The 25,123-nt window shown below is 44.0% G+C and overlaps 1 protein-coding gene and 1 long non-coding RNA gene across 5 annotated transcripts in view; one reads left to right on the plus strand and one right to left on the minus strand.

The window, feature by feature from the left end:
- Positions 1 to 25,123, plus strand: part of nos1apa (nitric oxide synthase 1 (neuronal) adaptor protein a) — a 477,337-nt gene that overhangs the window by 367,220 nt on the left and 84,994 nt on the right. The window lies entirely within an intron of this gene.
- Positions 1 to 25,123, minus strand: part of LOC134354696 (uncharacterized) — a 69,144-nt gene that overhangs the window by 24,722 nt on the left and 19,299 nt on the right. The window contains exon 2 of the long non-coding RNA XR_010019877.1: positions 8,742 to 8,825. This is a non-coding gene — a long non-coding RNA (uncharacterized LOC134354696). The remainder of the gene's footprint in view (positions 1 to 8,741; positions 8,826 to 25,123) is intronic.

Below are 25,123 nucleotides of genomic sequence, written 5' to 3' on the forward strand. Positions count from 1 at the left end.
AGTGTGTGTGTGTGTGTGTGTGTGTGTGTGTGTGTGTGTGTGTGTGTGTGATAGTAGATGAAGACTTTGCTGTAGTAATGAGGTCAAACTGTACCTGCCCTTGAATTTCTAATTAGCTATACATTAACGCTAATTGGAAAATCTGGGCTCCAGTGACTAATACTGGAGAATCAATGATTCTGGTGGGGCAGAGAGGGCTGCCAGCTTCAACAAATCCAGCATGTAAGTACCTATCACCACATCAAGGCAGAGAGAGAATGTTAGGAGAAAGTCCCGTCCATGCTCTGACATTAAATGTTCCATATCCCAGACAGTGCAGCTCTCAATTTTGAGAACACATTTTAATTGCATTTAACTGTCTCTGAGGGAAGAAAAGAGTAATTGGAGTTGATGTAAATAGCAGTGCACAGCTGAATCTCCAATATCAGTAGAACAATGTTACTGAGTGGTCCTGTGCTGGAGTCGCAGTTCACTTTATGGCTGAGGGAGATTCAAATGCATCATCAGAATCCTGATCGAGATTAACTCTCACTTCCTGAAGAGTTTTAAATTATTTTCCCATTTTCAGTTCTACTTTGTCTGCTTTTCATTTATTATGGAAGAAGGCCGTTCAGTCCTCATGCCTATTAGATGTTGGCCCTGTTTCTCTGCTCTTTAGCTTTGTGGAAGCACAGACATCTACAATGCAGGGAGAAGGCTGTTGGCTTTGAGTGTCTATGGCTCTGAAAAGGTTGGGGGGTGGTGAAGTTTGATCCAATGTCACCAGCTTTCTGTCTCTAGCCTTACGTTTACAGCACATCCAAGTACATTTTAAAAGCTCCGAAGGTAGGTACCTCAGGCAAGAAGCTTCAGAAACTTTGTATGCATTGAAGAACATTTCTCCTTCAAGGCCACTTGAATCATGCTGCCATTTTCTTCAAATTATGCTCTCAGATAATTGTTCAAATTTCACAGTAAATTTATTATCGCAGTACATATATGTCACCATATATATACAACACTGAGATTCATTTTCTTGCGGGCATACTCAATAAATCCTGAATAGAATAATAAGCAAAATAAGATCAATGAAAGACTGCACCAATTCGGGCGTTCAACCAGACAACAGGGTGTGCAAAAGGCAGCAAACAGTGTAAATACAAAAAGGAGGAACTAATAATAATAAATAAGCAATAAATATCAAGAACATGAGATGAAGAGTCCTTGAAAGTGAGTCCATAGGTTGAGGGAACATTTCAATGATGGGGCAAGGAAAGTGAAGTTTGGTTCAAGAGCCTGATGATCGAGGGGTAATAACTGTCCCTGAGCTTGGTGGTGTAAGTCCTAAGGCTCCTGTCCTCGTAGCGATAGACAATGTTTCCTTCCAATATCTACCTTGTCTTGGTTTCTAATCTTAAACGCCACAATTAAATCCTCTGTCAGCATTATCAGTCTGAAAGGAAACAACTCCATTTCGGCTGTTCTCTTTTCATAATTAAAGCGCCTCAGCTTTGTCAGATGCCACGTACCACTCTCCAGAGTTATCCCACATTTCTAATCATAATGCCATTTTTACTCCCAAGTCATTGACCCCCTTTGAGGAACTTGTGACGAGAGTCCTTGACAAGGATGACATGGACCCAAATGCTGGAGTATTCAAGGCTGGGATCATGACACACTCTCAAACAGAATTGAGAAACTGAGCACAAAACTAATGCTAGACAAAATCCCTGGTGGGCTTACGATTGAGAGCTGAGCGTATGTTCAGGTGTTCCTTAAATACTCAACCCTTGGCACCCAAAACATGATTATCAATTAGCAGGAACATCCTAAGCCCTTAAAGAGGCAGCACCAGCTACCTGTACCTCAGAGAGTTAGAAAATTTAAGTCTCAGAAGTTGAGAGTATCTCATAACAGGACCCTCTCCCTACATCTGACTCCTGGTGGCCTTGGCTACTCAGAGAGGTGGTGATTGTAATCGTGGATGTGAGTCAGATCCAGAATGTCTCTTTCCTGCACCCAGCACCTTTCCTCCAGTTCAAATCCTTCCCAGTCCACAAGGAATTGCCAAAAACCTCAAACAGTACATCAGCCCAAAAGACTTTTCATCATGAAGACCTGTTCCCTATCGATAAACCTGGAGGGCCAGTGGGGCCAACTGGTGTGGGGCTTTGGGGCTGGTGCAGGAAGTTTTAATTTAGAGATGTGGATGGTGGAGTTGGTCTTTAGGGTCTTGGGGAGCTGCGAGTTGCAAGCCATCAGGTTTACCTTCTTTAGGATCTTAAAGGACCCAATGAACTTGGGCGTCAACCTTCAAGATTCCACTCGGAGAGGCAAACCATGAGTGGCCAGCCAGACCTGATGCCCAGGCTGTAACACAGGTCCCAGACTTCTCCTTTAGTTTGCCTTGGTCTCCACTCTCTGGGTAGAAGCCAGAAAAATCTCTCTTGCCCTCATCCATTTGTGCTTGCAGCATTGGATGAGCTTTTCAGCCACAGGGTCCCCAACATCGGCCTCCTGTTCCGGAAAGAGAGGTGGAGGATAACCAAACTGGCACTCGAATGATGACATCCCATGTGATGACTACTGTAAAGTGTTGTGGGCGAACTCTGCCCACATCAAGTGGTCTCACCACTCACCAGGTCTTTTTGAGGTCAGGCATCTTAGGGTACGTTCTAAGTCTTGGTTGGTCTACTCTATCTGGCCATTGGATTGCGGGTGAAACCCAGAAGAAAAGCTTGCTGTTTCCCCTATCAGTTTCCAGAAATGTGATGAGAATGTGAACCTTGATGTGAGACCATGTCCACCAGGAATCTGTGGACCCTGAAGACCTGGTCCAGGCCAATCTCAGCTGCTTCCACCACAGAAGGTAGCTTCTCCAAGGCAATGAACTTGCAGGCTTTCAAAAACCAATTGACGATCACCATGATGACCAACTTCCCCTTGGATGGCAGGAGACCGGAGACAAATTTCAATGAGCTGTATGCCCAATGTCTTTGCAGAATGGGTAGGGGGTGGAGAAGCCCTTGAGGTTGGCTCTGTGGTTTCTTGTTCTGGGCACACAACTCATATGCCTGCGTGTATTGCTGAACTTCTCTCATCCTTCTGGGCCATCAATACCTTCTCTTGATAAACTCGAGGGTCCTGGCAATCCCTGGGTGTGTGGTCATTCTTGACGAATGTCCCCATTGCAGTACCTGGGACCGGATGGAACTTGGGACGAACAGCTGACCTGGAGGACCGTTCTCAGGAATCTCCCCTTCTGCTTGGGTCTTGTGAACAAGAGCGTTGACTCCCCAGTGAATTTGTGCTACCACCCCGGCTTGGGGCAAAATAATGGTAGGCTGCTCCTCTGATTCCAGTTTGTCAAACTTAGACCCCTGTTGATAGGTAAGGATGAAACTAATCTGGTTAAAAAGCAAAGACCACCTGGCCTGCCTGGAATTCAGCCTCTTGGCTTCCTGAATATAGACCAGATTCTTAGAGTAAGTCCAAATGATAAAAGGGATCTTGGCCCCCTCCAGCCAGTGATGCCATTCCTTCAAAGCTAACTTAACCACAAGAAGCTCCTGATTCCTGATGTCATAGTTCCTCTCTGCCAGGGATAGCCACCTGGAGAAGAATGTTCACAGGTGCAGTTTACTTTGTGAAGGTGATCGTTGAGACAAGGAGCATCTACTCCAATGTCTAAGGTGTCCACTTCCACGATGAAGGGAAGGTCAGGGTTAGGAGAAAGGAAGTTGGGAGCTGTAGTAAACCTCTGTTTCAGCTCTGCAAAAGCAGCGTCTGCTTCAGTAGTCCAGACAAAAGGGCCTGTGGATTTCTTAGCTAGGGCTGTCAGCAGATCCGGTAAAAGTTAGCAAACCCCATGAACCGCTGGACCTGTTTGATATTGGATGATGGTGGCCAGTCTCTGACTGGCTGGGTCTTGGTAGGGTTCATCTCAAGATTACCATTAGAGATGTCAAAACCCAGAAATGAAACAGTCATTACATGAAACTCAGACTTCTCCAACTTGACATAAAGCTCATGGTCTATTAGCCTCTTTAAAATGCCCCTGGTGCGAGCGACATGCTCCTCCATGGACTTTGAGAGGATTAGGATATCATCATAGACAAAGACATAACCCATGGAGCGTATCCTGGAGCATGTCATTTATAAAGGCTTGGCAAATGGCTGGAGTGTTTGCAAGTGCCCTGGTACTTGTAGAGCCCTGTCAGTGTATTGAATGCCGTCTTCCACTCATCGCCCTTCCTGATACAGACAGATTGTAGGCACGCCAGAGGTCTAATTTTGTGAATACCCTCGCCCCGCTGAAGCATCTCGAAAGCCGTACTCATAAGAGGAAGGAGCTAGCGATTGGTTGTTATGCGTTTTAATCCCCTGTAATCACAGGCTCCCATCTTTCTTTTGTACAAAGAAGAAACTGCACCGCAGGTGAAGTGGAGGGCCAAATGAAGTCTGTGGCAAGAGCTTCCTTTATATGCTCCTCCGTGGCGCTTCACTCTGGGCCTGAGAGCGCATATCCTGTGGAGGACAGGTACCGGGCAACAGGTCTATGGCACAGTCGTATGGTCAGTACAGTGGAGGAGTTGAGGCCTTTCCCTTGCTGAAGACCTCCTCCAAGCCCTTGTAAATGGAAGGGATTTTGACCTGTTTGGGTGGTGCTATCTCCTCTGGACCTTCCTTTGAGGACGACTCCTGAGACCTCTTTGGTGACAGGGATGATTTGACGGGCTTCAAAATCCTCTCTCTGGGCTGCCTAAGTTCATCCATGGAAACGATGGCTAAATCAGAGTCCGACTCCCCGTCTGTATCCACAGGCAAAGGCAGCGAGGCATTACGGAGGGATCTTGCATCCTAGGCTTCAAGGATCAGCATGAAGGAGTCTTTCCTCTCCTTGAGTCCTGGCGGCTGGTTCCCTTCAGCTTAGTGGCAAGTCTCCCAGACTGCTCGGACATCTCCTGACCTAGAAATTCCCTCTCTCTAGTTCCTGTGGGATTCTGATTAGACTGTTTCGGGACTCGCACTCTCCCGTTGACCAGAACCAGCTGGTTTGCTCGTGAGGACTGGACTGGGTCTCAGTACACTGAATCCTGCCCCCTTTTAGGTCGTTGGTCACTAGAGAGTCTGGGTGTCGGAGCACTATGGCGTAAACAAAGCCTCTTACAATGACTGAACCGAGCAGTGACTCTCCCCTCTCTCCAGTCCATGGATGGGTTATGCTGGGATAGTCAAGGGTACTCAAGGATCAGGGGTATGAGTGGAGAGTCAGTGATGTAGAAACTAATGTCTTCTACATGATCCCCTATCCTCATCTGCAAAACCACAATTTGTTCCTGGATCTGTCCGGAACCTAGCGGTCAGCTGTCCAAAGCAGTTGCAAGCAAGGACTGGCTATGATATGTCAAACTGGCTTCTAAATCCAGAAACTTACCCGCTCCCCCTGACTCCACAAAAGCCTTCAGCTGCCTCAAGTTCTTACCCCAGGTGAACTCCGTCTTCAGCATAAAACTAGAATCCGTGGGATTGGGGTTAATGGCTGCGACCATCACAGCTCTCCTGACACTGGGCAGTCTTCACAGTTCCCCAGGTGCTGTAGCTTCGGACATTTGACCTGCAGGTGACCTGTACCCCACAGTCAAAGCAGTAACCTTGACTCCAATGCTGGGTCTCATTGGCAGAGAGTCTAGTGCAACTGACCTGCATTGGTTCGATTGGATCTTGAGCATCGCCTCTGATCTGGGCCGACAATTACGTGCCGGGCTGCACCTAATTAATTAGCATGTTTATTTCGGCTTTTTTCTTAAAGATGTGCTGTGTGCCTCCCGGCTACTGCTGCATTCTCTGCAAATCGGTATCTGTCCGCGGCCTGGGTGTTGGGATGGTGGGACACTGGGGTGTCATCTCATCGTCGTCTGTTTCCATTAGGGCAGGCAGGTCATCTTCTTCTATCTCTGCCTGCCTCGATGTCGAAGGTCGAGGTTCGTCATCTGCTGCGGCTGATGTGGAAGGCTTGCTTGACTGCTGAGCCTCGCGCATTTTTAGATCATACAATTCTTTGTAAGGACTCAAACCATCTTGCAAATATGCCCTAAACTGACGTACCCTTTCAAAATTAAAGTCGTACTTTATCATTACTCATTCGGTTTTGATTGTTATCCTTTCCTCTTCCAACTGCATCAGCTCTTCGTCTATCAGTTCTTCGTCATGGGATGCCAAAACCTCTTCAACATCATCTTTGTCAACTTCCATAGCCAAACTCACTTTGTCCTTACTTCGTTCACCACGATCGAAAGGCTTAATTATGTCTAGTTTTACTCTAAGTGTAACACCCTTACGAGCTCTTTTAGGCTTTTCCGATACCTTAGAACTCATCTTGCGAACAGATGCTCACAGGCACATGTTTAAGCAATGCTGGCGAGAATGCCGTTCTAAATCCGGGGGAGGAGCGGCTGCTCGGGACGCGCGCTGCCTTTTTTCGTAACAGTGAAAACACCTGTTAGCGAAAACAGGGAACTAATGTTGGTCTTTCGTAACAGTGAGGTTTCATAAAGCGAACGTTCGAAAAGCGGGGGACACCTGTATTATATGTCCTCTTCTTTGGTTTCATGCTGTCTTTGACTTCCCTTGTCAGCCATGATTGCCACATTGTCCCTTTAGAATACATCTTCATCTTTAGGATGTATGGGTCCTGCACCTTCTGAGTTGCCTCCAGAAACTCCAGCCATTGTTGTTTTGCCGTCATCCCTGCTAGAGTCCCCTTACAGTCAATTTTGGCCACCTCCTATTACACCCTTTACTCCACTATAATATTGAGACATCTGACTTTATCTTCTCCCTCTCAAACTGCAGAATGAATTCTATCACATTATGATCACGGCTTCCTAAGAGTTCCTTTATCTTAAACTCCCTAATCAAGTTTGGTTCATTACACAACACTCAATCCAGAATTGCTATTCCCTAGTTGGTTCAAGCAGAAGCTGCTCTAAAAAGCCATCTTATAGACATTCTACAATTTCCTTCCCTTGGGATCCAGCACCAGCCTAATTTTCCCAATCTACCTGCATATTGAAATCCCCCAGGACTATCGTAACATTTCCCTTTTTTCATGCCTTTTCTTTCACCCATTGTAATTTGTATCCCACATCCTGGCTACTATTTGGAAGCCTATATACAAGAATTCCCATCAAGGGTCTTTTACCCCGGCCGTTCTTAACTCTATCCACAAGGATTGTACATCTTCTGATCCTTTGTTACCTCTTTCAAAGGATTTGATTTCATTTTTTACCAGCAGAGCCACCCCTCACCTTTTGCTTACCTGCCTGTCCTTTTGATACAATGCATATCCTTGGATGTTAAGCTCTCAACTGTGATCTTCTTTCAGCCATGGCTCAGTGATGCCCACAATGTCATACCTTCCTATCTCTAATTGCACTACAAGATCATCTACCTTCTTCCTGCATTCAAATATAACACCTTCAGTCCTGTATTCATCACTCTTTTCAATTTTGCCCTCATGTTACACTTCAACTTATCCCACTGACTATAATTTTGACCTATCATCTGCCTGTCTTTCCTCATAGTCTCACTGCACACCTTATCTACTTGTAAACCACTGCCCCATTCTCAGCCCTATCATTCCAGTTCCCATTCCCCTGCAATATTCGTTTAAACCCTCCCCAACAGCTCTAGCAAACCTGTTTGCAAGGATATTAGACCCCCCCCCCCTTGGTTCAGATATAACCCATTCTATTTGTACAGATCATACCTTTCCCAAAAGAAATCGCAATGATGAAAAAGAAGCCATACCCCCTGCATCAAGTCCTCTGCCACACATTCATCTGTCAGGTCGTCCTACGCTTACCCTCACAGTGCATGGCACAGGCAACAATCCAGAATTACTAACCTGGTGTTCCTGCTTTTCAGCTTTCTACCTAACACCCTATATTCTTTATTCAGGACCTCCTCCCATTTTCCTACATATGTCATTGCATCACGACTTATGTGTATTCAACTTCTGGCTAATCCTAGCCCTAGCCCTTTAAAATGCTGTAGGCTTGATTTGAGACATCCCTGACCCCGGCACCTCAGAGGCAAAATACCATCCGGATGTCTTTATCACATTCACAGAATCTCCTGTCTGTTCCCCTAACTATGGAATCGCCTGTCAGTACCTTACTCCTCTCCTGCCTCCTTTTCTTCTGAGCCACAGAGCCAGTGGCAGTGCCAGAGACCTTCTCACTGTGGCTTCTCCTTGGTAGCTTGTCACCCAACAGTATCCAAAGTGGTAACTTATTATTGAGGGGGAACAGCACAGGGATACTCTGCAATCACTACCCTTTCCCTTTCCCTCTCCTGACAGTCACCCAGGTACCTACCTGCTGGTACTGAGTTGGGAAAGTGGGACAGTGGTCAAGGAATGGGAATGGATCACAGATATTATTGCTCAGTACAAGCTCTGAATCTCTATGCTGAAAAATCTACTAACTTACTGAAGTAAGAAATCTTATACTGCATTTTCACAATCTCTGAAGCGCCAAACTCACAGACACATGTAGACACGTAGTATATTTGGCCTGGGGAAAGATTACTCCAGTAGGTACGCTGATAATGTAACCCTGTTGCCTCATCTGTGATAGTTTACACTTTTGCAAACAATGGATCAAAGTTTTACATGCTGTATTAATGCAAGTACTGAGTCTGATCATCTGACTGAAATTGTACTCTTTGGTTTAAGGAGGATCACTAGTTTGACTTACCACGGATCAGTTACCACTTGTCACAAAGCCAAGTATGCAGTCAGGTGCTAGTTTGCAAATCATAAAAACTGCAATGCTGGAAATCTGAAATAAAAGCAAAAAATCTGGATGAAGTTCCAAATGGACAGCAAGTCTCGGGCGAAAGGTTGCAGACATAAACCATTTGCACAACTGCTGCCTGACCAGACCTGCTGATTTTTCCAGCATTTTCTGGTTTTTGCTTGTTACAATTTGGGATTGCTCACGTCTTCAAAGACTCTCTCAATGTAATCATAAATTTTCCTCCCATACTCTCCACAGTTGTGTTGCAGGGATGTCATCTGTATAAAATGTATGATATAGCACAGGAACAGGCCACTCAGCCCAACATATTTGTGCTGACCATGATGCCAAATTAAACTACCCCATCTGCATGCACATGGACCATATCTTTCTACCCCGTTCCTTTACATGCACCCTGTGTAAATGCATCTTAAGCATTGATATCACATCATTCCCTGTGTATGAAAAAATTGCCTCACACACTTACTTTGAACTTTCTCCCTCTCATCCTAAACCTTGACATTTACACGCTAGGGGCAAAAAAAGTCCTGAATATCTACCCTTTCTCTGCCACTCATAATGTTATACACTTAAATTAGGTCATACCACAACCTTTGACGTCCCAGAGGAAACAATCCAAATTTATTCAACCTCTCAATATAGCTAATACTCTCTAATCCAGACAACATGCTGGTAAACCCCTTCTTCACTCTCTCCAAAGCCCTATATCCTTCCTATAGTGCAATGACCAGAACTTCCAAATGTGGCCAAGCCAAAGTTTATATTGCTGCCACATGGCTTCCCAACTTTTATACTCAGTGGCCTGGATGATGGGGGCACGTGTGCTGTTCACCTTCTTTATTGCCCTATTCTCTTCTGTTATTCTTCTATTTCTAGGGTGCTATGTATGTGCACCCCAAGGTCCATCTATTGGGTCCTGCTATTTACAGTATACTTTTGTAATGCAAAACTGATTAAACTCTGTCTGCCATGTCCATGTTTAAAACTAATCTACTTGTATCTTTTGACAACCTTCCTCACTGTCCGTAATACCATCAATGTTTTTGTTTTCTGCAAGCTTACCGATCAGACCACATACATTTTCATTCAAATCATTAATGTTACAAAAAACAGATATCCCACCACTGATCCTTGATCAGTGATAGCAGTTGATGTGAAAAGGATTCTGCATAAAGTTGCCGGCCCAGGTAACATCCCAGGCTGAGTACTCCAGGAGTGTGCACTTCAGCTCACCGACATCTTCACAATTCACTTATCGAAGATTCTGTACCCACTTTCTTCAAATCAGCTACCATTATCCCTGTACCAAAGAAGTCTCCAGCTTCAGGACTAAATAACTACCGCCCGGTGGCAGTGATGCCAATAATTCATGAAATACTTTGAGAGTTAATGAATGGCCCATTTCAACAACTCTATTCCTACACACCGGACACTCACCAATATGCCTACTGACAGAACTGCTCCATGACAGATACCATAGTGTCTGTCATGCACCTGGCCCTGATACACCAAGAAAGCAAGGTCACTTGTGTCTGTTCACAGTGTTGGTATACTACTGCACTACCAGATCCAGCTCAAAACGCACCATCTTGACGATACTACAATGGTTGGCCTCGTCAGCAGCAATGATGAGCCAGCATACAGAGAGGAGGTAGGGAGGTTTGTCAAATGGTCTGAAAACAACAACCTGAGTCTCAACATGGACAAGACAAAATAGATTATTATGGTCTTCAGGAAGATGGCCTCTTTCCATTTCACATCAATGGCCCTGTCGCGGAGAGAGTGAAAAGCACTGAGTTCCTTGGTGTGCACAAAACGGGCGATCTAACCTGGACCCACAACACCTCCTCATTAGTCAAGAGGGCACAGCAGCATCTACACTTTCTGATGAGAATGAAGTGTGCAAGGCTCCCTGCCTCCATTCTAACAGCATTCTACAGGAGCGCCATCAAGAATGTCTTGTCTTGTGTTTGTTATTCACAAGTTAACAAGTTGTATGCATAAGCATCTCATTGAATTAGTGTTGATTTCCTGCAGGATTTCTTCAAGTGTGTGCGAGTGTGCATAAGCTTGCATGCTTCATTTTTGTGTATTTGGGACCGTTCATATGTATTTGTGTGTGTATGCACGTGCTTGGATGTGGGGTGGTTATATGCCTGTGGCGAGGGTGTGGGTGTCTGTACATATGAGAGTCACTTCACAGCTTTCACACTGTTTTCATTTTTCTCCTGTCTTCAGTCAAGGTTGGGTGGGGGTTTGGCAACCGGAACATCAAGTCACTGCTGGACAGTGCTTGGCTTGTTCTGTAAGTGTTACATTTTTTTAGCAGCTTCTGATATATCGAACTGTAACTGCATACTCAGAAATGTTACCTGATCACAGCCTTCAGTCATGTTGTCACTTTCAACAGGAGTGATATCAGAGGTGACTGAAGCCACCCTTTCAGTTCCTTACTTTCAAAGTTCAAAGTAAATTTTATTGTCAAAGTACATTTACTTTGATATTGATATATACATATGTCACCATATACAATACTGAGTTTTTTTGTGGGCATACTCAGCAAACTATAGAATAGTAACTATAATAGGATCAATGAAAGATCAGCCAGAGTGCAGAGCCAACAAATTGTGCGCATGCAAATTAAATAAAAAGCAATAAATAATGATGACATGAGATGAAGAGGCCTTGAAGGTGAGTTCATTGGTTGTGGCAATATTTCAGTGATGGAGCAAGTGAAGTCAAGTGTGGTAATCCCCTTTTGTTCAAGAGCCTGATGGCTGAGGGGTAGTAACTGCTCTTGTACTGTCTAGCTGATGGCAATGGCGAGAAGAGAGCATGACCCTGGTGACGGATGCTGCTTTCCTACAACAGTGTTTCATATGGATGTGTTCAATGGTTAGGAGTGCTTTAGCCATGAAGTACTGGGCTGAATTCACTGCTTTTTGTGGGATTTTCTGTTCAAAGGCATTGGAGTTTCCATACCAGGCTGTGATGCAGCCAGTCCTACAGAGCCCTGAAAAAAAAATCAGCAGTTTAATTAAGTAAGATGAATGTTGTACGGTGAGTACAGTATGTGGTTGGAACATCATCTTCATACTCTACAGTTAGAGGTATTGGGATTCGGTTAGTGGTTTGGAAGGAAGATTTTGATTGATGTTGACATTTTGCGCAGAGGTTGTGGAAACATTAAATGGCTGAGAAGGATTGAAAACCTGTCTGTTTGGAAAGTAGCAGGTGAAATTTGCAGAGTTTCACAACATGCTGCTCCCAGCAAGTAGCAAAGTAGAAGGAACAGTTACTGTGCAGTGTTGCCCTGAGCCAGTACACCCTACAGCTAAGCAACCACGAAGATCAAAAGTTACACATTGTTCTTCAAAAAATTAATCTGATATTTCATAAAACTCAGTGCCAGAAAGACAAGGCAAGAATGGTTGAGGGAAGTTAGTAGTTATGATTCAAGGTTTGTGTAATACTTTGGCCCACCCAGGTTTTGAAGCAAATAATCTTCTGCCTCTTATGCCTTATCTAACTTGTTATGAAATTCATTGAGTGTTTTTTTATATGTCAAATGCCTTTCAGAGAAAGCCTTCCTTTTTCAATAGGTTGTTCTCGGCATCAAAAATCCACAGTGACTGGAGGCATTTTTGAATTACCTTGAATCCTGCAATCTTTCAAGAAATTAAGGCTGACTTTATTCAGACTGTGTCTTCTTTTCGTTGTAATTGTTGACAGTTTCCCACAGTCATCTATTTCCCTCACGCCAGTGAAAATGTTTTCAGTGACTGAAGTTGAAAACATGCACTGCCTGGGCTGTAACAATTGCCACAACTCATAAACCTAGATTAAGCAATTGGCACTTTTGAGACCTTTCTGTAGCTGGTTCCCTGGTGTGCACTTCTCTGGTCTTTGGTTGCTATTGTATGTTCTGTTAACAGCACGGAAAGGAGGGAGAAAGCATAGAACAGTAAGGAAGGCCAGGAGTTCATAGGTTGTGTTTCCCAAGTCCACTGAGCCCCACACATTCTGGCAAATAATGGCTGCGTGAAGGTCCAAGTGGGACATGGGATTGTCCTGACTTACATTTCCCACAGCCCCAAGGATTTCCCTTGAGCTTGAACCATTGAAAGGTTTGATAGGCTTAGTGTCATGCTTCTACTTTACTTCAACATTCCATTTCTTTTTCTTACGATTACTTGTCTTAAATTTTGGGAACTGGCATGAATTCTGCTATTTGCTTTTTTTTTGTTGCTGCTCAGCATGTTGGTCTAGTGATTAACACGTGGTTTTGTGGTGTAATTTCAATGTGCATTCAACTGTGTCATCCATTTGCAATGATGCACTTTGCTGATGCTATAGAAGGATAGGATAAAGACTATTGGCTGGAAATTTGATTGTGTGATTCAGTATTCTACTCAATGTTATACAATTCTAAATTCTGAGTTATCTTGGGTGACAGATAATAACAACTGTTGTAAGGTAGTTTTGAGTCATTTGGAAATAGGATACTTCCCATCACCAGGCATCCTCCAGACTCTGATGTTGGTTACGTGCCTTGGCATGACTGGTAAAATAATTCCCATTGGAATGATTCTCCTTTTGGGAAGTTACAGTGAAAATTGAATGGAATTGCCAGGGAATGCCTGCCACTGGGTGTGATATGGTCTTTTAATACTGCCAAACCAGCCCATCTCAGTAATTCCTTGCTCCCCATCACCCATCCCAAGCCTGCATTGAAAGCTCAACATCAGATTGCCACCTCTTTTACCTGCTGGTCAAAATTTGTCCCACCCTCCCCTGTCGAACCTACAGCCAGAATCCACCTCCCTACACCCTAGAGCTCTTGGCTTGCTGGCCCTCTCCAGTTTTCATTGAAAATGTTCAGTGCTCTCCGCAGGGAGTAATGGACAGTTGGTGGACAGCCCTATCAATACATATATACATGAAGACAGCAAGTATTCATGCTGGTTGGAAATGAACAAGGACAGCTTCATTAGGAAAAAGCCAGCTTCTAAAGATATAAAGCAGAATAGAAAATATCAGGATTTAAAATTTCCATTATTTCCCTCCTCTTCCATCTAGCTATCATCCTTATCACCTGTCCAACCTCACCTCTATCTACCTATCATCCTTATCACCTGTCCAACCTCACCTCCATCTACCTATCATCCTTATCACCTGTCCAACCTCACCTCCATCTACCTGTCATCCTTATCACCTGTCCAACCTCACCTCCATCTACCTATCATCCTTATCACCTGTCTGACACCACACCTCCATCTACCTATCATCCTTATCACCTGTCCAACCTCACCTCTATCTACCTATAATCCTTATCACCTGTCCAACCTCACCTCCATCTACCTATCATTCTTATCACCTGTCCAACCTCACCTCCATCTACCTATCATCCTTATCACCTGTCCAACCTCACCTCCATCTACCTGTCATCCTTATCACCTGTCCAACCTCACCTCCATCTACCTATCATCCTTATCACCTGTCTGACACCACACCTCCATCTACCTATCATCCTTATCACCTGTCCAACCTCACCTCCATCTACCTATCATCCTTATCACCTGTCCAACCTCACCTCCATCTACCTATCATCCTTAGAAAGTGTCCAACCTCACCTCCATCTACCTATCATCCTTATCACCTGTCCAACCTCACCTCCATCTACCTATCATCCTTATCACCTGTCCAACCTCACCTCCATCTACCTATCACCCTCAGCACCTGTCCAACCTCACCTCCATCTACCTATCATCCTTATCACCTGTCTGACACCACACCTCCATCTACCTATCATCCTTATCACCTGTCTGACACCACACCTCCATCTACCTATCATCCTTATCATCTGCCCAACCCTCTTCCATCTACCTGTCATCCTTAGAAAGTGTCCAACCCTACCTTCATCTACCCATCATCCTTAGCACCTGTCCACACCTACTCCTCCATCTACCTATCATCCTTAGCACCTGTCTAAACCCCTCCTCCATCTACCTATCATCCTTTGCACCTGCCTGACCACCCCCTCCATCTACCTATCATCCTTAGCACCTGCCCAAACCCCTCCTCCATCTACCTATCATCCTTATCACCTGCCCAAACCCCTCCTCCATCTACCTATCATCCTTATCACCTGCCTGACCACCCCACTCCATCTACCTATCATCCTTAGCACCTGCCCAAACCCCCTTCTCCATCTACCTATCATCCTTAGCACCTGCCCAAACCCCCTTCAACATCTACCTATCATCCTTATCATCTGCCCAAACCCCCTTCTCCATCTGCCTATCATCCTTAGCACCTGCCCAAACCCCCTTCTCCATCTACCTATCATCCTTATCATCTGCCCAAACCCCCTCTCCATCTACCTATCATCCTTAGCACCTGCCCAAACCCCCTTCTCCATCTACCTATCACCCTCAGCACCTGCCCAAACCCCCTTCTCCATCTCCCTATCATCCTTAGCACCTGCCCAAACCCCCTTCTCCATCTACCCATCATCCTTAGCACCTGCCCAAACCCCCCTCTCCATCTACCCATCATCCTTAGCACCTGCCCAAACCCCCTTCTCCATCTACCCATCATCCTTAGCACCTGCCGAAACCCCCTTCTCCATCTACCCATCATCCTTAGCACCTGCCCAAACCCCCTTCTCCATCTACCTATCATCCTTATCATCTGCCCAAACCCCCTTCTCCATCTACCTATCATCCTTATCACCTGCCCAAACCCCCTTCTCCATCTACCTATCATCCTTAGCACCTGCCCAAACCCCCTTCTCCATCTACCTATCATACTTAGCACCTGCCAGCTCTTGTTACACTCCCTTCCCCCCCATCACTTTATGTGCGGCCACCTCTACGCTTATCTTTCAGTCCAGATGAAAGGTTTTGAACCAAAATTTTGACTGAATATTCCCTTTCACAGATACTGCCTGACCTGTTGAGTTCCTTCCTTGAGAGCTTTATCTTTGTAACTGCTGATCCCTAAGTGCAATGTTTGAAATAAAAAAACAAATAAGAGAGTGCTAGAAATACTCTCCAGGCTACGGAACATCTGTTAGCGAGAGAAAATGAGAGCTGATGTTTCAGGTTCATCGTCTTTGCTCAGACTGGGAACAATTCAAAAGTCGAACATGGTCTTAAGTTGCAGAGAAGGGGCAAGATGGAAGGAACAAAGAGAAGGCCTTATGAGATCAAGTCAGATTGATTGACTTCCTTGGTGGTGGAAAAAGAAGAAAGAGGGAGACACAAGTGTCTTAGTTTCAAGTGGTTTCATCTGAAGGAGATGTAAGTTAAGATGAATGCAAATAGAGGAGTCATCATTATCATTATGTGCTGTTTCATATGACGTGGGCAATCGTGATCTCATGACCATGATTGAACTGGGCAAATTTTTCTACAGAAGTGGTTTGCCATTGCCTTCTTCTGGGCAGTGTCTTTACAGGACTGGTGACCAGAGCCATTATCAATACTCTTCCAGGATTTTCCACCTGGCGTCAATGGTCACATAAGCAGGACTTGTGATACGCACCAGCTGCTCATGCGACCATCCACCACCTGCTCCCATAGCTTCACGTGCCCTGATCAGGGAACTAAGCAAGTGCTACACCTTGCCCAAGGGTGACCTGCAGACTAGCGGAGGGAAGGAGCACCTTACACCTCCTTTGATAGAGGTGTATCTCCACCCCACCACCCATATCTCCACCCTACTACCCCACCAAGTAGAGGAGTAAAGAGAAAACAAAATCAGATATGATGCACTATTTACTGGAAATCTGGAAAAAGAATTCTGGGGACTCTCAGCAAATCAGGCAGCAAATGCCAAGAGGGAAAAACAGAAAGTTAATGTTTCAGCTGATAGCCCTTCATCAGAACTGGATAGTTCTGACAAATCAACATGGGTGTTTATCTGTTGGATTCAGCATCGTCTTTAAGTGCTAGAGTCTATACTTCGCCAAATTAGAAGTCAGTGCTTGATTTTTCTAATACCTTGTGAAAATTAAAATACATACTGTGAAACAAATAAACATAAAATGAACAGCTGATAACATTTCAACACAGTCCACAGGTTCCTTGTGGAAACAGCAAATGGCTTGAAAATGAGATCTTGGAGTCATCAAGTACTGGGGAGTCACAATTCATTTTCCCTGGAATATTGAACTATAGGGAAGCTTTGGCTTTTACTGATTTTATCCGAAGAAAAGCTGCCCAGAAGACATCATTAAAGACATTTGCACTGATCAAAGTCAATTGGCAACTTGGCAACCTAGTGTATTTTACTATGCCAATATTGTATGTTTAATTTAAGATTACAACTGTTAAAATGCACATTTTGTGCTTGGACCTCAGAGAGATGGTATTGAATGTGGAACAGAATAGGTTCGTGAGTGGGTAACTCGCAATAAGGAAGAGGAAGCAAGTTAGCAAAAACACAGGGCGTGATGATGGATGGCTTTGAATGCCTGGATACTGTTTACTGTGTTACCAATTTAGTTGCAATTTATCTTGGAATTGGAAAACTGGATTTGCATGGGCAGTTTGTTTTGATTTTGCCAAGCAGTGATAATAACAATAAAATCACAAATTAAACCAAAAACAAAAAAAAAATGATATTGAAGCCTTGCTTGTAAGTCCATGTTATGCAGTGTTTTAATTAATATTCACACTTTAAAAATCTCCCCATTAAATCCATACTTTCCATTAAAAACATACTTGCAAATCCCAGCCTCATTTTCTCTTCATGATGGTAATGAACTGCTCAAATATAGAGGCTTAGTATTGCAAATTCTTCTTTAAAAATCTTTCGGAATTACATTGAGATTGCTGGACTGTCTGGCCTACGTGGCAGCATGTTCATACTCGGGAAAGCAATGCCCATTTCATTTAGTTTCTGTATAGATATGGCCACAAGGTCGTCCATTCACTGTGAAAACTATTACCAACTTCCTGATTGTGGGCAGCCGTTTCAGTGTGGTTTGATCAGTTTAAAGGCATGTATTGACTTCATTCTTGAAGGTGTGACCCGAAGTTTAACATTTATAACTGATGCCCAGCAGACACCTTACACTCTTGCTACCAATCCACACAGCTCACTGTCTCCACCACCAGTCCTGCGTTTGCCCCATGCTTTGAAACATTGAATCGTGTTGTACATCAAGATACCGAGCGCCGCTGTCAATGAATGTCGTTTCTCAACACTCTGTTAAATACTGCTAGCACTTTTCAATATTAAGAAGCCACAGGAATTCAAGATTGTTTTTGCCCTGTATTATTACCAGCTGGGGCTCGAAAAGTAGAAATAAACTGGAATATTTGCAGCAGAGAAGGAGGCCATTTGGTGTATCAGACAGCTGCTGACTTCCTGGAGGCACCTCTTCCAAATGTTTTTTAAAGTATCTGTCAACAGCCCTCTTAAAAGAACTATTATAGCATCATAGAGCATATATGGAATGGATTGCCAACGGCAGTGATGGGGGCAGAAACGATAGGGTCTTTTAAGAGACTCCTGGATGGCTACATGGAGCTTAGAAAAAGAGAGGGCTATGGGTAAAGCCAAGGTAGTTCTAAGGTAGGGACATGTTCGGCACAGCTTTGCGGGCTGAAGGGCCTGTATTGTGCAGTATGTTTTCTATGTTTCTACATAGTACAAAAGCAAGTCCTTCAGCCCATCTACTCTATTCCGACCTGTTTTTTTGCTAGGCCTATCTACCCGCATCCAGGTCATAGCCTTCAATTCCCCTTTCATCCATGTGAATATCCAAACTTCTCTTAAGTGTTGCAGTTGAATCCACCACCTCTGCTGACAGCTTGTTCCACACTCACACCACTCTCGGAGTGAAGACATTTCCCCTCAGATTCCCTAAAACATTACACCTTTCACCCTTAACTTCTGACTAATCTAAGTTAAGATACTTGAGGAGTATAAGAAATGCAAGAGAGCACTGAAGAAGGAAATCAAGTGGGCCAAAAGAAGGCATGAGGTTGCAAAAGCAGACAAGGTGCAGGAGAATCCTAAAGGCTTCTACAGATATATTAAGAGCAAAAGGTTAGCAAAGGACAAAATTGTTCCATAGGAAGGCCAGAGTGATAATATGTGTGCAGTTGAAAGAGAGGTGGGGGAGATCTTAAATGGATATTTTTTGCATCTGTATTTACTGGGAGTATGAACACAGAGTCTATAGAGGTGAGGCAAAGCAGCACTGAGGTCATGGACCCTATACAGATTACAGAGGAGGAGGTGTTTGCTTTTTTGAGGCAAATTAGGGTGGATAGATCCACAGGTCCTGACCATGTGTTCCCTTGGATCCAGTGGGAAGCTAGTGTAGAGATTGCAGGGGACTAGCAAAGATATTTAAAACATCCTTAGCCACGGCTGAGGTGCCGGGGGATTGGAGGATAGCTAATGTTGAGTACAGTCGTTGGGATATTATGCTGAAATTGCCTAAGACGGTTGGTGAGGCCGAAGTTGGAGTATTGTGTGCAGTATTAGTTACTTACCTACAGGAAAGATGTAACTAAGGTTGAAAGAGTGTAGAGAAAATTTACAAGAAATTTGCCAGGACTTGAGGATCTGAGTTATACGGAAAGGTTAAATAGGTTAGGGCTTTAGTCCCTAGACCGCAGAAGATTGAGAGGAGATTTGATAGAGGTATGCAAAATTATGAGAGGTGTAGATAAGGTAAATGCAAGCAGGCTTTTTCCACTGTGATTGGGCGGGACTACAACCAGAGGTCATGGGTTAAGGGTGAAAGGTGAAATGTTTTAAGGGGAGCATGAGGGGGAACTTCTTCGCTCAGAGAGTGGTGAGAGTGTGGATTGAATTGCCGCGCACGCAAGTGGCGGCTGTGGGTTTGATTTCAACATTTAAGAGCAATTTGGACAGGTACATGAATAGGAGGGGCATGAGATCTATGGTCTTGAAGCAGGTCGATGGAATTAGGTAAATTAATGCTTTGGCATGAACTAAATGGGACAAAGGACCAATTTCTGTGCCGTAGTGTTCTATGACTCTCTGACCTCTGGTTCTAGTCTCATCCAACCTCAGTGGAAAAAGACTGCTGATATTTACCCTATCTATACCCTTCATAATTTTGTATACTTTTATCAAATCTCTCCTCATTCTCCCACACTTCAGGGAATACAGTCCTAACCAATTCAAACAGTTTAACTAACCTGCATTTCAGGGCCCTGTTCTGTCTTAAACATGGGCAGGAAATGTCCACATCACACGATTTGTACCAGCAGGCCAACCTCCAGAGCACCATATAACATCAAAGATGTAAGTGTTCTGCAGGTTGCTCGGGATTGGAAAATGGACGTGGACTTGGAAAAAAAGCTTGTGTTTCCCCTAGACATTGCGGCTACAGCACTCCGGCCAGACATGGTCCTGTGGTCCACAACAGCTAAGCTGGCATATGTTGTGGAATTGACAGTACCATGGGAAGATGGTGTCGATGAAGCTTATGAGAGGAAAAAGACCAAGTACTCTGAACTGGCCACTGAAGCTGCCCAGAATGGCTGGAAGACCAAGATTTTCCCTGTAGAAGTGGGATGCAGGGGATTCGTTGCTACATCTACGACCAGTCTATTGAAGAAGATGGGAGTGAGAGGTCACTCCCTCCAACAAGCAGTCAAGTCCTTGTCAAATGCAGCAGAAGAAAGCAGCAATTGGATTTGGATTAAAAGGAAAGACAACAACTGGGCTGCAAGATGAAGACAGGAGGGTATGGAACTGAGGGGGGTGTATCTGGGACACCAGGTAGCACCGTTGAGCCCTCTGGAGACGTCGTGGGCTTATCAACGAAACGTCAAAGAAGGAGGGTGCCCACCTGATGACCCCAATGACGTACCTACCCTCCCTCTTTGTCACCACTCCAAGCCTACTGCCAACGTCAAGAGTGCCAATTTGCCCTAGGGATTGAAACATCAAGTCCTATTAGCTCTACTACTACTTAGCTGCTTTATAAGATTGAGGGTGGTAAGGGCAGGTAAAATGATATTTAGCTTACAAGGCCATAGGGAACAGGCATGGAAGATGAGCTGAGGCCTGGGACAATCGGCCTTGACCATATTAGATTAGATTAGATTATGAGGACATACAGTCCTCTTTTATTGTCATTTAGTAATGCATGCATTAAGAAATAGAAACATAGAAACATAGAAACATAGAAAATAGGTGCAGGAGTAGGCCATTCGGCCCTTCGAGCCTGCACCGCCATTTATTATGATCATGGCTGATCATCCAACTCAGAACCCAGCCTTCCCTCCATACCCCCTGACCCCTGTAGCCACAAGGGCCATATCTAACTTCCTTTTAAACATAGCTAATGAACTGGCCTCAACAGTTTGCTGTGGCAGAGAATTCCACAGATTCACCACTCTCTGTGTGAAGAAGTTTTTCCTAACCTCGGTCCTAAAAGGCTTCCCCTCTATCCTCAAACTGTGACCCCTCGTTCTAGACCTCCCCAACATCGGGAACAATCTTCCTGCATCTAGCCTGTCCAATCCCTTTAGGATCTTATACGTTTCAATCAGATCCCCCCTCAATCTTCTAAATTCCAACGAGTACAAGCCCAGTTCATCCAGTCTTTCTTCATATGAAAGACCTGCCATCCCAGGAATCAATCTAGTGAACCTTCTTTGTACTCCCTCTATGATACAGTATTCCTCCGGTGTGATATCACAGAAACACAGGACAGACCAAGACTGAAAAACTGACAAAAACCACATATTCATAACATATAGTTACATCAGTGCAAGCAGTACCATAACTTGATGAAGAACAGGCCATGGGCACGGTAAAAAAGTTCAAAGTCTCTCAAAAATATTGACTCAAGGGGCAGGTTCGAAGAGCCAGATGGCCTTTTCCTGGTCCCGTCATCTTGTGGGTTCTTAAGCTGTGCTCGCTATGTGTTAAAAGTGGAAATGCCATAGCGTCCAGTCTTTTGATGTCAATCTTGACCCCAATTTAAGCATCTGTCTACAATTCTGCTGAAAGGTGACCATTTGCTCTTGCATAACATCTTCTCTCTCTCTCCATCTGTTTTGAAACAGCCAGCAACAGTGAGAAACTACAGCATTCAGACCAGAGCGAAAATTGGCTCAGGATGAGTATTTACTTGTACATACTGTGCAGGTTCATTATCCCATCAGTCTATTGTAGCCGTTTGAAAAGGTTTCATAAATCACTGTCATTCTGTAGCAGCCCAGAGTGGTTTGCAGGAGCACTGAAGAATGACTGGAATGTGCACTAACTAATGCCTGGGGAGTTGTGCAGGACAAGGGTTCAGAGAGAAATGACAGCTTCTCGTTAAACCGATGTTTTTTTTTAAGAGTTTGGTTTAAAAGGGAGTCACTTTGACAAGACTTCTTTTGAAAAGGAGAATTGTTACAAAGAATTTTGTGTTGTCTCTTTTTGTCTTGCTTACTGTTTCATTTGGTAGATGATGAGATATGATAGGCACTTTCATCCGACTGAATTTATGACTACTCTAGTGCGACTCCATTACAATGAAATCAGAATGTGCCTATGGTAATGTGACTGGGATTGAGGGTGCTAGTCATTTCCTAGTTATAAAAGCAGAAATTGCTATAGGTCAGCAAGGTTACATGCTGGGCACAACATTGTGGGCCAAAGGGCCTGTAATGTGCTGTAGATTTCTATGCTGTATGTTCTATGATGGAAGAGTCGTCTACCTGAAAGGTTAACTGTTTCTTTTTCCACAGAGGCTGCCTAACCTGTTGAGTGTTTACAGCATTTTCTGTTTTATTTCTGATTTCCAGCATTTGCAGTGTTTTTGATTAGCTTAGTTCTCGCCACACCTTTGCATCTATTAATTCAGCCTATGATAGCAAAGCTGTCTGCATATTTAATTGCTAGAGTTTATTAATAGATGGTGCTTTTCTAATACCTAAGTACACTTAGCTTCAGTTGTGTTCCTCCTTCAAGAGGAAGTGTCCAAAACTCTGTTTGTTATTGTGCTGAAAATATTGTTGTCTTATACTTTTAGCTAAAACAAAAATCTTATCCTCTACATCTGTGTTTGAAATGGTTTCCAATCTTCAATTTATAATTTGGAAAGGGAATTTCAGCACAGCACTTGGATTTAATCAAAGCTATCATTACTCTCTAATTAGTTGTAGGTTACAATAGTCCAAAGCTAAATAACATGTTGACAAGGGGTACGGTTTAATTTAAATTCTCTCCTGATCCCCACATCCATTGATTCACATTGTGTCCAAAATATGTATTCAGCATATTCAACAACATGCCACCAGATTCAGGAACAGTTATTACCCAAAACCATCGGGTTTCTCAACAACCACAGATAACTTCAGTCACCTCTATGAACTGATTTTACGACCTGCAGACTCAAGTTCAAGGACTCTTTACAACTCACATTCTCAACATTATTCTTCTATTTGCGCGGTTTGTCTTCCTTCACATATTGGTTGTTTGCCAGCCTTTGCTTATGTATAGTTTGTAAAATTCTATTAGGTTTATAGTTTCTTGTAAACGCTTGCAAGAAAATTACTCTCAATGTTTTATATTCTTGGAGCGTTCTTTTGTCTTCATGGTGTAGTTTTTGCCAGGATACTGACTCACCAACGGTTGGGCTTTCCAGATACAAGTGTATTTTTACTACAATCAATTGAAACACTTGACTGCACACAAGTCTCCAAAAACAGATCTCCATTTAACTAATTATGTGACTTTTAAAACCAACTGGCTACACCAGTGATGATTTGGTGTGCTGTATTAAAGGGAGGTGGTTACTTATGCCAGGGGGTCCCCAACATTTTTTGCACCGCGGACTGGTTTAATATTGACAATATTCTTACTGACCGGCGGGGGCGGGGGGGGGTTCAAGTTCAACAGTGGGCGTGACAGGGAATGAGGAAAGATTCAGCTGACTCATATCGTTTCATATCGCCAAAGCATATCGTTTCTGCGCGGCCCAATAGCACATGCTCAGGGCCCGGTACTGGTCCATGGCCTGGTGATTGGGGACCACTGACTTATGCAATCAATTGTTTTGTGTTTTATATTTGTAATTTATTTAGATGACTTTGATCTGTTTTCACTTTGACATGAAAGAGCCTTTTTCTGTTGATCAGTGTCAATAAAGCCAAATTAAATCCACTGTAATTCAATGTTGTAAAACAATAGACAATAGGTGCAGGTGTAGGCCATTCAGCCCTTCGAGCCAGCACCGCCATTCACCGTGATCATGGCTGATCATTCACAATCAGTACCTGTTCCTGCCTTTTCCCCATGTCCCTTCACTCCACTATCTTTAAGAGCTCTAACGCTTTCTTGAAAGAATCCAGAGAATTGGCCTCCATTGCCTTCTGAGGCAGAGCATTCCACAGAACCACAACCCTCTGTGTGAAAAAGTTTTTCCTCAGCTCCGTTCTAAACTGTGGCCTTTGGTTCTGGACTCCCCCAACATCGGAAACATGTTTCCTGCCTCTATATGTTTCAATCAGATCCCCTCTCATCCTTCTAAATTTCAGTGTATGCAAGCCCAGTCGCTCCAATCTTTCAACATATGACATTCCCACCATCCCTGGAATTAACCCAGTGAACCTCCGCTGCACTCCCTCAATAGCAAGAATGTCCTTCCTCAAATTTGGAGACCAAAACTGCACACAATACTCCTTGTGGGGTCTCACCAGGGCCTTGTACAACTGCAGAAGGACCTCTTTGCTCCTATATTCAACTCCCCTTATTATGAAGGCCAACATGCCATTAGCGTTCTTCATGGCCTGCTGTACCTATATGCTTACTTTCAGTGACTGATGAACAAGGACACCCAGATCTCGTTGTACTTCCCCTTTTCCTAACTTGACACCATTCAGATAGTAATCTGCCTTCCTGTTCTTGCCACCAAAGTGGATAACCTCATATTTATCCACATTAAACTGCATCTGCCATGCATCTGCCCACTCACCCAACCTGTCCGAGTCACCCTGTATTCTCATAACATCCTCCTCACATTTCACACTGTCACCCAGCTTTGTGTCATCTGCAAATTTGCTAATGTTACTTTTAATTCCTTCATCTAAATCATTAATGTATATTGTAAATAGCTGCGGTCCCAGCACCGAGCCTTGCGGTACCCCACTAGTCACTGCCTGCCATTCTGAAAAGGACCCATTAATCCCTACTCTTTGTTTCCTGTCTGCCATCCAATTTTCTATCCATGTCAGTACCCTACCCCCAACATCATGTGCTCTAGTTTGGCCTACTAACCTCCTATGTGGGACCTTATCAAAGGCTTTCTGAAAGTCCAGGTACAC

The sequence above is a fragment of the Mobula hypostoma genome, chromosome 12 (assembly GCF_963921235.1).
Source record: "Mobula hypostoma chromosome 12, sMobHyp1.1, whole genome shotgun sequence".
Taxonomy (NCBI): domain Eukaryota; kingdom Metazoa; phylum Chordata; class Chondrichthyes; order Myliobatiformes; family Myliobatidae; genus Mobula; species Mobula hypostoma.